Source organism: Protopterus annectens, chromosome 7.part0, assembly GCF_019279795.1.
Source record: "Protopterus annectens isolate FY-2018-M chromosome 7.part0, PAN1.0, whole genome shotgun sequence".
Taxonomy (NCBI): Eukaryota; Metazoa; Chordata; order Ceratodontiformes; family Protopteridae; genus Protopterus; species Protopterus annectens.
This window is the reverse complement of record NC_056739.1, coordinates 1,075,324,338-1,075,340,290: the sequence shown is the minus strand read 5'-3', so window position 1 is coordinate 1,075,340,290 and position 15,953 is coordinate 1,075,324,338. Positions and strand designations below refer to the sequence as shown.

Below are 15,953 nucleotides of genomic sequence, written 5' to 3'. Positions count from 1 at the left end.
TCTATTCCCACTATCTTTAAGGACATCTTTAAGGTTCACTGATAACCTAAGAAGAATGAAAAGTTCTCCACCTTAAGAAGATCCCATAGATAAGGAAGATGCATGTACCACTGACTTCTATTTCCCCTTTACCTCTTGAATTGATGTGTATGTCTCAATATGCCATAAGTAGAATGCCAAATTTTAGAGGCGGCCCCTGTGGTGGAATTCGATTATTAAGAAATTCTACAACATCATGGTTGGCCAGTGTGTGTGTGTAAGAAAGAGTGAAACACCCTAGTTAAAGTTAGCAGGTGGAATTTATTTTCAAGTGCATCTTCAAGGAATTGAGCTGCGGTGGTGCAGCAGTAGCATTGTCACCTCACAGCAACAGGTTCTCCTGTTCGATTCTCGGCTGGAGCGCCTTCTGTGTGGAGTCTGCATGTCATCCCTGCGGTCGAGTGGCGTTCAAAAGACATGCGTAGAATGGGTGTGCCTTCGTTGAAGGTTGGGCATCGAGCTAGCACCTAAGTACTGTAAAAATCTACTGCCAATCATTAGCGGACCGGAGATCCGCTGTGGCGACCCCTAACCTGGAAAAGCCGAAAGAAGAAAACTGAACTTCAAGGGGAGAGAAGTTTACTGCAGCTCATGCTAAATCTGCTTAAAATGTACAACTGTTTTGTTCAGCAAATGGTATCATAGTTGTTGTATAGAATTTTACAGCAGCTTTAGTAGCACAGCAGGTAGCATACTTGCATCTTGATGCAGAGGGCTATAGTTTCTGCTCCCATAACATGCAGATTTGCATTTTAAGGGGGTAGGGTGTGAAAGACCTGAGTATGTCCTCCTTTGGATGACATGCCTAGTAACTATGAACCTGTTTTCAGCTTACCACCCATTCCCTATTGGAATATAGCAGCTTACTATTTTTTAAATGTAACATAGGCAATTTATTCTTCAAGAGCAGAAGGCACTGAAGTTGTAGATGAAACACTGAAATATAAAGTTGTTTACTAACAACAACCTGTTCATTAGTTTCAGATCTCTTTAATGTGGAATTATTCAGATGACTTTTACTTCTGCAGAAATTGTGCATATTGACTTCATATTGGTGAATTGTAATGAGAGATGTTTGAGTAGCCTTTTATGGTTGAAATGAAACAACAACCTCTTCATTAGTTTCAGATCTCTTTAATATGTAATTATTCAGATGACTTTTACTTCTGCAGAAATTGTGCATATTGACTGATATTGGTGAATTGTAATGACAGATGTCTGAGTGGACTTTTATGGTTGAAACAAAATTGGGCAGTTTGTCATTATTGGTTCATATGTTTTATTTCATTGCTTACTGGCAACATGTTCAAAACTATAAATTTAAAATACATTCTATCAAGTGGTGCTGCATTATACAAGGGATATAATTCAATTATTATATATTAGAATTGATTCACCTTCCTGATTGTATTAAAGAACTTTTGCATGGTCCTAAAATGTGTGCAAGGGGCCAATGATTTGAAAACAGCCCAAAGGTAAACTTAACCTGCCAATGGCCAGATGCATTTTCTTTGAACGTGGGTTTCAATGCTGTTTCAGTTAATGTGACTTTCAAAGGTACAGAAGTTTTAATGCCAAGTCTGTTTTCATTGTAAGACTATTACTTCACTTAACACATGTCTAGCAGTGTTTGTGCTATAAAATTTGTAAATTAAATTGAAATATCTGTAATATCATAGAAGTAAAGCATGAAATAGTATGCACATAGAGTTTTGAACACTGTTTATGGCAACTAGGGAGAAATAGCCAAGTAATGGGGACACTGAAATGGCTGTGTGGGGAGGGGGCTGCATGGGGGGAGCTGTGTGGGGGGAGTGAGGGGGGCTCTGGGTTTGCACCCCCCCTGCAAAAAATCCTGTGGGCTCCCTTGGCCACACCATGCTTCATCGTGGGGATGGTGTTCTTTTTGTGATGCAAGGTGTTGTTTTGCGCCAAACGTACCTTTTGGAATTGTGACCAAAACGTTCAACCTTGGTCTCATCAGATCATTACACATCTTCCCACATGCTTTTGGGAGACTTGATGTATTGTTTTGCAATTTTAGCTAGGCTGGATGTTTTTCTGTGTAAGAAAAGGCTTCAGTCTTGCAACCCTACCCCATAATCCAGAAATATGGAGAATATGGGAGATTGTTGTCACATGTAGTACACAACCAGTACTTGCCAGATATTTCTGTAGCTCCTTCAGTGTTGCTGTAAGTCTCTTGGCAGCCTCCCTGACCAGTTTTCATTTTGTCTTTTCATCAATTTGGAGGGATGTCCAGTTCTTTGCAATGTTACTGTTGTCCCATATTTTCTCCACTTTTTGATGACTCTCTTCACTGTGTTCCATGGTATATCCAATGCTGTGGAAAGTTTTTTGTACTCTTCTCTTGACTGATACCTTTCAACAATGAGATCCCTTTGATACTTTGTAAGCTCTCTGCGAACCATGGCTTTTGCTGTAGCAGGCAACTGAGTAAATGTCAGGAAAATCCTACTAGGACAGCTGAACTTTATTTGGGGTTAATCAGAGTCTCTTTAATTGATTGCAGGTGTGTATCCAAGAAGCCTGAATGCTGTAATTAAAGCAAAAGGCGTTTCAACAAGGTATTAGTTTATGGGTGTGCACACTTATGCAATCAGCGTGCTGTACGTTTTTTATTTTTTATATCTTTCCCCTAACAGATTTGTTTGTTTTTCAATTGAATTGTACAGGTTATAGGTCACATTAAAGGTGGAAAGAGTTTTTAAATGATTTATTGTGGTCTCATTTTTTTATATCACAAAAACCTGACATTTTTAACAGGGGTGTGTACACTTTTTATATCCACTGTATATGCAGAATCACCCAGGACTGTTGTCCTATCACTAATGGGAAGCACACCACCATCAGCAATACCATAACCATCAGTGTCCCTAGTTGTCACCTCTACACATCTGACAGCACCTGCAGGGGTCACTGCCACCAGTCCTGCTGAGCAATGTAATGCTACAGCACTTGCAGGTAGCAGTGATAGCGGAGGTGACATGTTTGTCATCTGGTGGCAGCTAGAGGAAATAGTCTGGGGCCTTTCTGACAGGCAGCTTAATGTCTGAATCAGCCAGTTAGAGGTCTTCATCTGGCAACTTGGCCCAGTGGTGAGAGAGACCACGGTCATGACTAAGCTTGCACTAGGTCAAAGATGGCAAAGGCTGCAGCTGCCCACCCCATCCTGTTGTTCCTTTCCCTTTTGTGTCTGTGCCCATCACTGTTTCCAAACCTCCCCATTACCATTACCTTTCCTGTGTGTGTGTGTGTGTGTGTGTGTGTGTGTGTGTGTGTGTGTGCGTATGTAACATCTTCTTCACTGTGTTCATCCTCCCTCATTGTGTCAGCACTTCCCCTGTCAACTTTGTTTGCCTTCTGTGTTTGACCCTCTTCCTCTTACTTCCCTTATTACCCTTCCCTGTGTACCTTCTCTTCATAAATATAAAATGACCACCTTACCCAAAATAAAAATAAAAATTCCCTCTCTCCCACCATCCTGTTCATTCCTTATTTTTTTCCACACTATGTTCTATCCGTGGTTTGCTTCCACCTTTTCGTGACTTTCCTATATTCTCATTTCCAAACATTATTTGGTCAAAAAGTAGATCAGTTCACCTGTTTCATGGCCCATTAAGACTGCCACATACGTTTTCCTTCTTACCACTACTATGCGAGTGGGATTCTGCAGCTTTTCATCAAGAAGTACGCTACAAATGAGTATTGCTTTTACCTCCCATTCTCTGTGGCCACAATGCAGTACAGTGAACTGTTGCCACAGCAGTGAACAGGGCATTTAATGAGCTGCAGTTGTTGCACTATTCCCCCCATATATTCACTGTTAATATGCATAGGACCTTGTTCCACAAATGAGGTAAGCAGCATCGGGCTGGCCATGACTGCACTCGCAATCTTTTTGAATCTCACTCATGGTGTTTGAGGTTGGTAAGAAAACACTCCCATAAAAAGGAGGCAGAGACAAGTGAGATATCTGTGACTTCACATCCCCAAAGAGACAGCATAGGTACTATGTAACCAAGTAATACACAAAACAATAAAATAAAAAGAAATGGCACAATCTAGTAAGAAAGAAATAGGGTAAGGGTCGACAAATTGAGTAATGCACAGTGGGGCAGTAATACTAACTGTTACATAGCTAATAACACAGGCATGTACCTAGAAGGCTACTTAACGTGATTTACCAATGTTTCGATAAACATCATGATATTTGATGAGTCAATGCATTTCCCAGCTTGCCCTTCCTTACTTTTTAGGGTTGTTTTTTTTAATAAAAAGTTTTGTAAACTTTTTATTAAACCAGGGCCCCTAAAATATAGCTTTTCTAGTTGTAACATTACCATTGGGTTACATGAGCAACATCCATGCACTTCAATGGGACACCTTTGTGTATATGCCATGGTGCGCCCATTAAAGTCTATGGCTGCAACAGACACTTTGCTTATGCCTACCTTACTGAAGTTAAACTTCCTTGCTTTTCCTCAGTGATATCAGTGCAAAGAAAATGCAGATTTTAAAACTAATTTTGTATAGGAATGGGATGGCCAAAACGTTCCCTGATAGGGGAAAGTGCTGTTCGGGAGTTTATGTACTGTATGCTGTAGTGCTATAGTATGTTTAAAAACATCAGCAAATCACTTTAAGCATTCACTAATTTACAATGACAATATTATATTACTAGACATACATAAGCACACACACACACACACACACACACACACACACACACACACACACACACACACACACACAGACATACACACACACACCCACATATGTATATATAAACACATACACAAAATGCTTTCTGTGAGTGTTTTGTGCTATGTATGGATCAGGTACCTCTGTTTAGCATACATTGTAGATCCTCATACATGCAAGACATAGTCTTTGTGGGTAGGAGGTTTTACTTACAGTCACACTTACTGCAATCCCAAGTCCTGCTACATTACACGGAGCACAAAGGAAGCACAGATGGGGAGGTCCACCATCATGTCCATAAATGTTAGACAGAGTCTGAGATAAGGTCCTCAAACAGATTTTGAAGTCCTATTTAAATAAACAGCCTAAACAAACAGCCAGCATGAAAGATTTCACAGAATTTATTATTCACATTTATTTGCAGCAACATGTTTAGTACTAAGTATTTATGCATGGTGCAAAAAGTGTCCTGATAGCACTGTGTTAGCATTTTTAAAGATCATACAAGAGCTTGCTAGTCTTTTATTCTTAGACATTTTGAAAAACTGATTTTCCACATAAGCATCTTTAATTTTTATGACTGAAACATGGAGGGCAGACAATATACCTGTATGTATGTCTAAACTGGTGTATAAATATATATATCCAATTTATCAATAAATCAGCTTTTTTCTATAGTAAACAAAGTCCTGCCTCACAGTCTTTCCATTGCTCCTGTAATACTATAATTACAAGCTTTTCTAATGCCTAACAGTTATGCAGTTGGCTTACAGCCACATTCTGTAATTCTAAAATAGTGTAAGATATTGCATTACATACCTCAGGATATTATAATTTGTTCTATTTTAGCAATTATATGCTGTTCTGCTTGATGCCACTAGAAAGTTACTTTCATTAGCAAGTTGATACTATAGACGATTTATCTTTGAGTTGGTTAATAATTACTTTACTTTACAAGCAAAACTTACATTTTGTATGCATAGAAACATAGTGTAATGAGGTTCCCTGAACCTTGCTAATTACAAACCCAGCAGTACACTGAAGGCCCTTGTACAATATGTGGGCTTACAGCACTACAACATAATGGAATTTCCTAATTGCACTAATTTTTTATTAGTTTTGTGCTCCTACACTGTCTAATAACTTATTATGCATGAGCTTTTAATGATGTGTAATTCAACAATGCACTACAATACTTTCTTAAAAAGTGAAATGGTTCAAAACAAATAATAAACAAAATAGTGTTTTAATGGACCAAAAAACACTACTTGGTGTGAAAATTAGTGGAAGCATGTTGTGAAGTTGAAGCCAGCTTTACTGACTGCTTTGGAAATGAAAGAAAACAGCTATAAATTCTGTTTTATGAAACACTTAAAATTAAAATGAAGGGCTGTTTGTTATGTCAGAAACAGACTGTGCTATTATCAAACAGCTTAGACCATGGAGATGCTGAATACCTCACAGATGTATGAACATGGGGTCAGTACAGATAAGTAAAGATTTAATGTTAATATTTTATCTATGAATACATTTTTATATTTAGATTTTTGCAGGCACATGGGTGTGAAATGCACTATTTGGGGCTGAAACAGAGTTTAACTGGCACTTAGTGTGGATGAGCACGGCTATAGTGCAGAATTTGAAATCCTCAGCCATTACTTGTCTACAGAGTGACTCTGAACAAACCACTTCACCAGGTAATGCTCCTGGTCTGTCCCTGAAAAGGGGCATTTTCAGACAGGGATAATGGAGCCATGCCCCAAAAGTGCAGAGTATCATTGTACTAAAAGCAGGGAGGATGGAATCAGGTCCCAGGAGTGCAGTATATCACTTCACATCAAGCAAGGAAGATTGGGCAAGATCCCAGAAGTGCAGTATATCACTACATTACAAGCAGGGATGATGAAGATAGGCCTCGGGAATGCACAGTGTCATTACAGTGCAGTAGGGATGATGGAGTCAGGCGCCAGGAATGAACAGTGTCATTACAGTGCAGCAGGGATGATGGAACTAGGCCTCAGGAATGCACAGTGTTATTACAGTGAAACAGGGATGATGCACACAGACCCCAGGAATGCAGAGTGTCATTACAGTGCAGCAGAGATGACAGAGTAAGGACCCAGAGGTACAGTGTGTCAATGCAGCAGAGATAGGAAATATGGAATTGGGTACTGATGAAATTATTTTTTTTATAAAAGTTGCTATCCCAAATAGCCACTAATGGATGTAGCATACTTGTAGAGGGAACCCAGGGGAGACACACTCAACACTTAATATAGAAATAAATACTATAAAATACTAAATTAATTTAGAACATCACAGACAAAAACAGTATAAATGATACATAGCAAATCAATAAGCAGTTGAGAAAAATGTTAAATATTGCTCAGAAGCCATTGTGTTAAACTATAGGGATGGATGTTGCATGCAAATAATTACTCTCACCTGTGGTTCATTGTGTGTGACAAAATTATTTGCTGAGCTCACAACCAGATTTGCGTACTGTGCTAGAGTTATCTGGTACTAACCTTAGAGGTAACACACAAACAGTGTGCTGAACTGGTGCTAAACAGTACCGTCTATATTAATCGGGGGACATAGCAAATCTACTGATTGATAAATTTAGCTCAAACTTCACCCCCCCCCCTACTTCCTGGTTACCTACTGAAAAGTCTAAAATACAACTTATCAGGACTACTTCACACTCTTCAACTACAGCCTTGAAACAAGCTATGTTACAAACAAATGGTGGAGTGCAACAGTCATTCCCCTCCACAAGGGAGGACCATCAACTGACCGAGGGAATTACAGATCCATCAGTCTAACAAGCCTAATATGCAAAACCATGGAACGAATTATCATGGAAACTAGGAACCCATGGACACCGAACCCATACAAATTCAGCTTTATTAATGGAAGTTCATGCCTTCTTAACATAGTAGACTTCTTTAAGGGGGTCACCAAGGCAATGGACAAGGGTAAAACAGTGCATACTGTGTATCTTGACCTGGCTAAGGAATTTGATACAATACCCAACTTGGGTATTGCTGACAAGCTGTCTGAGCTAGGTGGAAATCCTTTCATAACTTGCTGGATTACTGTCTGGCTCACAAGTCTGGTTGAAGTCAGGTTCATTAAGACCACCTCCACCAAGAGACCAGTCACCAGTGGAGTACCTCAGGGTTCTGTGCTGAGCCTGCTCCTGATTGACATTTACTTCTTGGAAGTCAAGGCTAAAGTTAAAAGCCTCTGGCTCACCAAGTCTGCAGATGACTGTAAATTGGGAGCTATTACAGACTCCACCCCAAGACACAAACATCTCACAAGTGGGTTTAACACATACAAATGACTGGTGCCAAAGCCATGCCTTAAAACTCAGTGTCAAAATGCATTATAATGCCCTTTGAGAAACCGTCAACCCAAGTTAATTACTCCATTGATAAAGCGGCCCTAAGAACTGACTCAGAAGTAAGGAATATGGGATCATATATACACAGTAATCTAGCCGTTGACCAACATATAGCTAAGATAATAAGAAAATAATTTAATTTTACACAACATATACATAAGGGTATAGCATCCAGGTCTAAAGAAGTTATAGTACCACTCTAGTCGGCCCTTATCAGACCTTATCATTGAATATAATACAACCCTTGGCAACAGTTGGAACGCCCACAAAGGTTTCTCACCAAGAGAATTATGGGCATATGTAACCTATCCTACACTGATTGCCTAAAGGTGATGTCTCTTTATTCAGTCTCCTACAGACTGCTGACAGCAGATCTTCGCATGACTTATATGGCTTCCTCAGCCCCAGCCCTGATGGATCTGTTGCATATGCACAAAAAACAGCACCAAAAACACTGCCTCCAGGGAGCTGAACTTCACTTGTGACATAAACAGAATGTGCTGGAGAGACAGATATGTGTTCCAAAAGATCCCCGCACTATAGAATTGACTCTTCAGTCATGTAGAACAGAGTTCATCCTTGTCCCTATTCAAACAAAACATTGACAACTGGCTGGGAAATCATAAATTTACCCCTCGTCTGACCCCATGCCTCTTATGGACAGAGGCCATCAATAAGAATGGTATTATCCTACCTAACATCTCCTTACAAATCCTCAGCTACCTGCTTACTAACATGCATCCTATGATATTTGGGACCCATGTGGTTTGGGGTGCATGGCTAGGCTTGAAAGGGCCTTAGTGGTCATTGGGTTAGTAACAACCTATAAACGTAATACATGGCTATCAAAAGGAGAATATGAAGACTCAGGAAATAGAAACATCTGCCCTAAAATTTAGCAAGGCAGCATATATGGCTGCACAAAATGTAAATCAATAAGAATAACCCAGAAGACAAGCAAGATGGGGGTAGGACCCTGGACAGAAATTTGGAGAACGTCTGCATGAATAAAGTGAGAGGAAATTAAATCTATCACACAGAGAGTGGCCTCAAGTGGGGACAGTATGTAGTTCATTACTAGGGAAAAAGCAGCTTTGAGATTTTTCGAGGTAGCTTTGTGCAGGTGGTAGAAAAAAAATGTACACCTCTCGGCATTATGCAAATATGCCTACATTAAAGTCAAAGAATGGCTCAAAAGTGAGACAGCTTAGCTTCAGAAAAAAAAGCAAGCATAAGGAATGACAGCCACTGATATAAGCAATGAGGTAACAACCAAAACAAATTGAATGAGGTCTATGGCATTTGTTACAGCACAGTAACATATCCAGGAAATTAAATGTAATGGGCTGTACAAAGGAATAACAACCACACCTAATGGCAAGAGGTCAGGGAGTTACTTACGCCACATAACTTAAGCATACTGCCATGGATTTTCACGTTTTCAGGAAATCGAATAAAATACTGGAACCTAAGTGGCCTATGCACAAAGTAAAGGACGGATGCATATGAAATCCCTCACGTTGGACCTCAACACTGTCACTGCATTGTTTGTTCTTATGGTCAGTACTTGTACAAGTTTCACTTAGTTTACTTTAATCCACTGTCGTTTTTACTGATTCTTATTAAGTTTCCTTAAATGCACTACAAAACAAAAAAATGATAGGGGATTCACCACAGTGTCTGAAACTGCAGTCCTTGTAACTGAGTGAATTGATCAGACAGTATTAGACTGAAAACTGTTAGTATAACATTCTAAAATGTTAGCAAAATAAAATTTTAGTTGCTATAATAAGAACCTAAACTGTACAGGGCTGTGTTGTAAACAATGTAGAAATGGACAGGATAAAGACATATTTTCCTTTATGCTGCTCTAAGAGGCCTAGCAGACTTGACTATCTGTTTTTTAGGAAGAGCAAGGAATACCGATCTGGTTAAGGGATTTAATCAGAATGACAGAGTTTATGAAATCAGACTACATCTGCAGGATATACCATATCCACAACTCATCAGTTTAACCATGAAACTATAACAGCTGGGGTATACAGTGTTGACATGAACAGGGAGAAAGAAGATATAACAAACTTTCAGGTACTTCAAAGAAAGTATAAGAAGCTAAGACACACATTCAAGAAAGACAGAATAAATGAGAATGATCTGAAGCAACATAAGAAAGCATTGCTTTGCACAGAGAGTGGTGGCATCAAAGGCAGCATTGCCTTCTTCACAGTAAAAATGCATCAAAAACAGCAGATTAGAAAGAAGGTATCTGACAAATATATGGCAGTTACAGTGAAGATTTAGAAAAAGCATGCTATTTTAAGCAAGATCTATGGCTCATCTGGTCACTATGGAAACAAGTGACCAATAGACAGACTAAGAACGAGTGTCGATTATTATTTGCTATGAATGTCTAGCTTCTGCCTGATTCATCAGTCTAAACTATGGTACTAGTTACAGCATTTTATAATTTGTTGTGAACATCTGTTATGATAACTCAAATACTATAGGATTCTGCTAAATACTTTTCAAAGAAAATGTGTTGATTTGCTGCATAGTTAAAGAAATAGTCATTTAAGGTATAAAAATCAAACAGTGATAGTAAATGTATAACTTTGAAAACTAACACTGTTATTCAGTAAAGGACTAAGAGCTTCTAAAGGCTGGTATGGAAGAAAAAATATAATGACGGCCAGAAAGAATCACTTCCACAAAAAAAAAAAAAACGGCAATTTTAAGGTAAGTGTACACAAGTAACCATGCAGCCGTATGAAACAAAAACAGGTATTTCCACTGCATACACAATGCACACAAATACCCACAAGCACATTTTGAAGAGATAATATCATCCAGAGTTTAACAGAAGTGAGTTAAACCCCAGAGAAATATATATTATAAGTAAAATCAGTCCCCAACCTCTTTAATGTGTAACCTTGGTGTATACAAAAGTGGGCATGCACATGCATGCAGACATACACATTGGAGCCCCACTGTATACTGAGTGGATGACCAAATTTCATGCTAAAGTCAGGCTTTCCATCTCTTAATGCATGCCTCTTATGCAATGTGGCCTGATTCAAGATCTGTATATTTGTTACAAATCAAATGTCTATAAGTATAAATCATGTGATGTTTATTACAAGTTTGATGTACATAAGAATTTAGGAGAAATGAAAGTGACTTTTAATAATCCATAAAAATAAGCAGGAGTTCAACCCCTAGAGCTATTTTTTGTACACAGGAAACCCATTCTTTTCTTAGATAATGCAATTAGCAGTGAAGGTGCTCATAAAAGGAGCTAGGATTGTTTCCACAATGAGTGTCTGTGCAGCTGCTGACCATCACAGCTCTGTCAGATTACTGGCAGTGCCGAATGATATAAGTAAACCATGCAAGTTGGCAGTCAGATGTGCATACTAAAATGCAGACTCATTTCACTGCACCAAAAACAACACACTAATAAATTACTTAAGTTATTGACAAATTTAACAAAGAACCGATGCCACAAACCTGCTAATGTCATCATTGCTTTAACTAAGATTTTTTTGTACTATTACACATTCAGATTAATACAAGCAGATGTTATACATTCTGTTTCTAAAAGAATTTTACTTGAAAATGATGTGTCTTGAAATTCTCAGAATACCTAAGGTTGGCATCAATGTAGGCTGGCACTCGGGAACTTACATTGTTTGTAGAGGTGTTAAAACAATATAAACTTGAGAACTTTGCAGTTACAAGGTAAAAAAAAATAGTGTCTATACTACCAATATATTGTGCACCATTATATGACTCTACACAATATATTATTTATGTATACTCATATCTTTCATGGGACTTTGTCCAAGTGAACCATGAGACATATTGAGGGAATTCAATTTTGTTTCCCATCCATACTAAGGAAGGGAAGTAAAAAAGCAAACATCCCCAAATTTATTTGAAATTAAGGCTGTAATAACAGTGAAAATTGTAAGCACTCTGAATAACTTGACTGTACATTTTATAACAAGCAAGTTTCAGATCTTTATGAAAAGAGAAGATCACATTTTTGAATGTAAACTTTTCTTAAAACTTTGGAAAAATGCATTTGAAAAACTTTGTGAGCAAGTTTTCTAAAATAGCTTATTCTAAACTAGCATATGACATACATATTCTACATTGAGAGCTTGAAATGCAATCCATGCTCTAGATCAAGACCTTGAAACGCAAACATTTCATACTTCTCTACCACAATATGTTGTATTCATCCAAAGATACTCTCTACTGCCCTCACATTACTACACTACATTGTTACAATAACAAGTACTACATGAACTGAATACTGAGTGTGCACAACACAAAACAGTACATTATACCTGCAAACTAGCACTCCAGCGCCTTCTAATACATTTATCATAGTTTGCTGTACTGTACATTGCATCCTGTGGCAACTTGGGGCCATCTACACCACTGGAAAAGCAGTGAGACCAGAGATCCTGTTGATAAAAGGCTGCCCACATAAATGTTCTAGAATGTGGTTTGAAACCACATGCATAACACTTCTGGAAAAACGTCATTAATTTTAAAAAAAATTTAGCAGTAGTACAAAGGATGCCAAGTGTGTTACTTGGCCCCTCCCCCACTTTATACAAGGGGAATTACCTTATATAAATATTGCATCTTTCTAGTATCACACCTTGTCAATGAACATTTGCAGAACAGCTTCCTTGTACCACATTTTCTTTTTTTAATTCTACCTATTTGTTCACATGGGGAAACCCACTGAATGCAGCCATTCCATTGCACCTGGAAGTACTGTTTGACTAAATAACTTACTCATGGTCACACAGTAGGCAAATGGAGATGGGAGGAATCCAACACTGTACAGGGAGCAGCTCATGACACTGTTCAACAGACAACACTGGCACAGCAATACTACAACCATACATAACATTCCAAAAAAATAAAGAAAACATTATCTATAAAAAAGAAGGAAGTACAGAAATTATGCTGAAAGTAGTTAAACTTCTACTGCTAAATATTTCATGAATCACAGAAGTACTAAACAGCCAAGGATAGGAAAATACATGTTAAGGGAAGCACAACATTCACCATTAGTGCTAAACATATTAATCGCTTTTCTCTGTACCCTGCACTCTCCATTCACTGACATACACTACTTCAAAACACACACACACAATTCTACAAACTCACTCACTCATTGCTAAGCACAGTAAGGGTTATGTCACTACATCCTGCAGTCTCCATCCAACAACTTCTAAATTTAGGATGCATGATCATAACACTAAAATATGAAAGCTGTGTTTAGTGACATAGTGGCTATGTTGCCCTAACATTCCCTTTTCCCTACTTTGGACTATTTCAGTGTACTCCTTACAACACCTAGCAGACAAGCAATAAATGGCTGCAAACGCCAATGTTTCGTTAACACATATGCATTATATATACATATATATATATATATATATATATATATACACACACACACACAGAAATATATCCACACATATATATATATATATATATATATATATATATGCAAATTCTGTATTTACGAATGTGCATATATAAATACAAAACACACATATATTACCACACAGATTTAGTGCATACACACAAATGAAAATGGCACACGTACTACTCTGTTAATGCTACAGAAGATGCTACTGCAGCTGAATGGTATAATACAGCAACTACAAGAACTGATAACAGTTTTTATCTAATGTTTTAGATAAAATACTTTGCACCACCTGACACTTTGTGCAACTATGTTGCAAAACATGTTTCAGTAGTAAACGTCTCAATTTAGGCTTCAAAAAGGTGTTAACCCTAATGGGAGCAACAAAATGCATGCCTATACACCGCATACACCAGTAACATGTCGATGTACATTAACACACACACATAGCTTGAATATGTGTGCAAACTGCTACACTTTCACGGACTTCTCAATATTCTAAAGTATACCAGCAACACACAAATAAGTAGCAAGAGTATTGCAACATGCAGCTTACAATTATCTGAAACACGAATTTTGCAAACCCTTTTTTATTTATTTTTAGAGTCCCTACAGAAATGCAGCAAAATGCCCAGGCAAGCTTGCAAAGCGGCTGTAGCTCAAATGTACCGAACTGGAATACCACAAGGCTGGCATTCGCACACTTCTCTAGATGTTGCAACCCCCACAGCCTAAGGTACATTGTAGTCTACACGTCCACTTTCTCTTCTGCAGCTGAAGTCCCCTGTCCACACTAATACATATCATGCATTTGCAGGTTACGGGGGTGGGAGCACCTTTTCGCTTGTCCATACACAGTTTACTTATCATACACTAACAATTAGAATCATGTTTTTGAAATGAAACTGCAGTACCACAGCTAGGCAACAATGCACCACCATCGGGCAATAATGCATCGCAGCATTGACAACGTAATTCAGACCCCAAAGTGATCTACTGCCGGGCAACGAATGCAACCCCCACTCGAGGAAGAAGTTTCAGTGCAAGCAGTGATACACAGTGAGAGGTTATAATGTACAAGAAAGGGGAGCGACCCATCATGGAGAAGAGGGAGCTTCCTCACTGTTTGGTGTGGCAAAAATGCAACAGACCCGGCAATGGCATACTAGGAGCGATGCAGACTAGCAGATAACAACCTACTTGCTTGCCTCCGCCCAAACAATTCCTGCACCAGCTTTAGGTGTTTGCACAAGGCTGGTGGATGATGTGTTGTTTGCCCTGCTGGTGATGCAGTTCACTTCGTGCTGTCCCAAATGCCAGCCATTCACACTGCTTACCTGCCCCGTGCTGTTGATCGTGCCCAGAGCAGTAATACTCCTGCTGGTTAGTACTGCCGCCTCGCTATCTGCAGCGATGCAGTCTTCCTCCAGTGTCAGCTCCGCCGAAGGCGGTCTATACGTCACCCCGGGGCGCGTCCTCCATCCACCCACTAGCAGAAAGTGTTTCTACCAAAGAGGCGTGCTCAGGTACTTCAGGGCGTGGTCAAGAAGGATGGAGTAGAAACTGACAACGGGGCGTGATTTAACTTCTGTCTATAAATGCTCTGTAGGCGTGGTTGACCTGCTGAGACGTGGTTACGAGTTTCTCGTCTGCTATCTTATTTAGGAAGGTGGGCAGACAGGGACTTGGAACACTTTACTTCCCAACTGGATGTTGCCACTTGTGAAGTATTTGTCAGATACTTAAGAATGCGGGGTCTCTCCTTCAGGAAATCCGGTTTTGCTGAGTACTTGTCAGGCATTTAACGTCATTTTATGGCTATATAGAGCCAAAAAAGTCCTTAACTGCATCCGCCAGAGTCACTCTTGCAACTACATACATAAGCCCATCGCTATTATATGGCTCTCCCATCTAGTCTCCAAGTCACCCAAAAACCTAAACTAGAACATTGTTTCAAGGTAGCTAGAACTGTAGCTCGCACAAGACACAGAATACACAATTGTTCTGCATTGAAAACTGTAAATTAGCTGGAATTATCCAACCAACAAAATTATACCCAACTTCTTTTAATGCAGAAAATTATATTTAATCCACTTCCTTCACAGCTCCAAGTACAATTCTCCACCACTACCTCCCAACTTGTCACCTTCGATCTTCTGACAAAAATCTGCTTGACAGAAACTGCAGTCAAAGTCAGTACTCACACTGTGTAGCAAAAGTCTGGAATACGATCCCCAAACCAATCAGGGCAGTACGTAATATTTATTAATTAAAGCTGCAACTATAATAATTCCTGTCTCACTCCTGGCTTTGCACTTGCTGCTA

At 39.0% G+C, this 15,953-nt stretch overlaps 1 protein-coding gene across 1 annotated transcript in view; it reads right to left on the bottom strand.

The window, feature by feature from the left end:
- The window catches only part of LOC122806875 (calcium/calmodulin-dependent protein kinase type 1-like), a 1,135,755-nt gene extending 1,120,672 nt beyond the window's left edge, over positions 1–15,083 (bottom strand). Inside the window, exon 1 of the mRNA XM_044077647.1 lies at positions 14,966–15,083. The gene's annotated coding sequence lies outside the window, so the exon portion shown is untranslated. The remainder of the gene's footprint in view (positions 1–14,965) is intronic.
- Between the last annotated feature and the right edge of the window lie 870 nt (positions 15,084–15,953).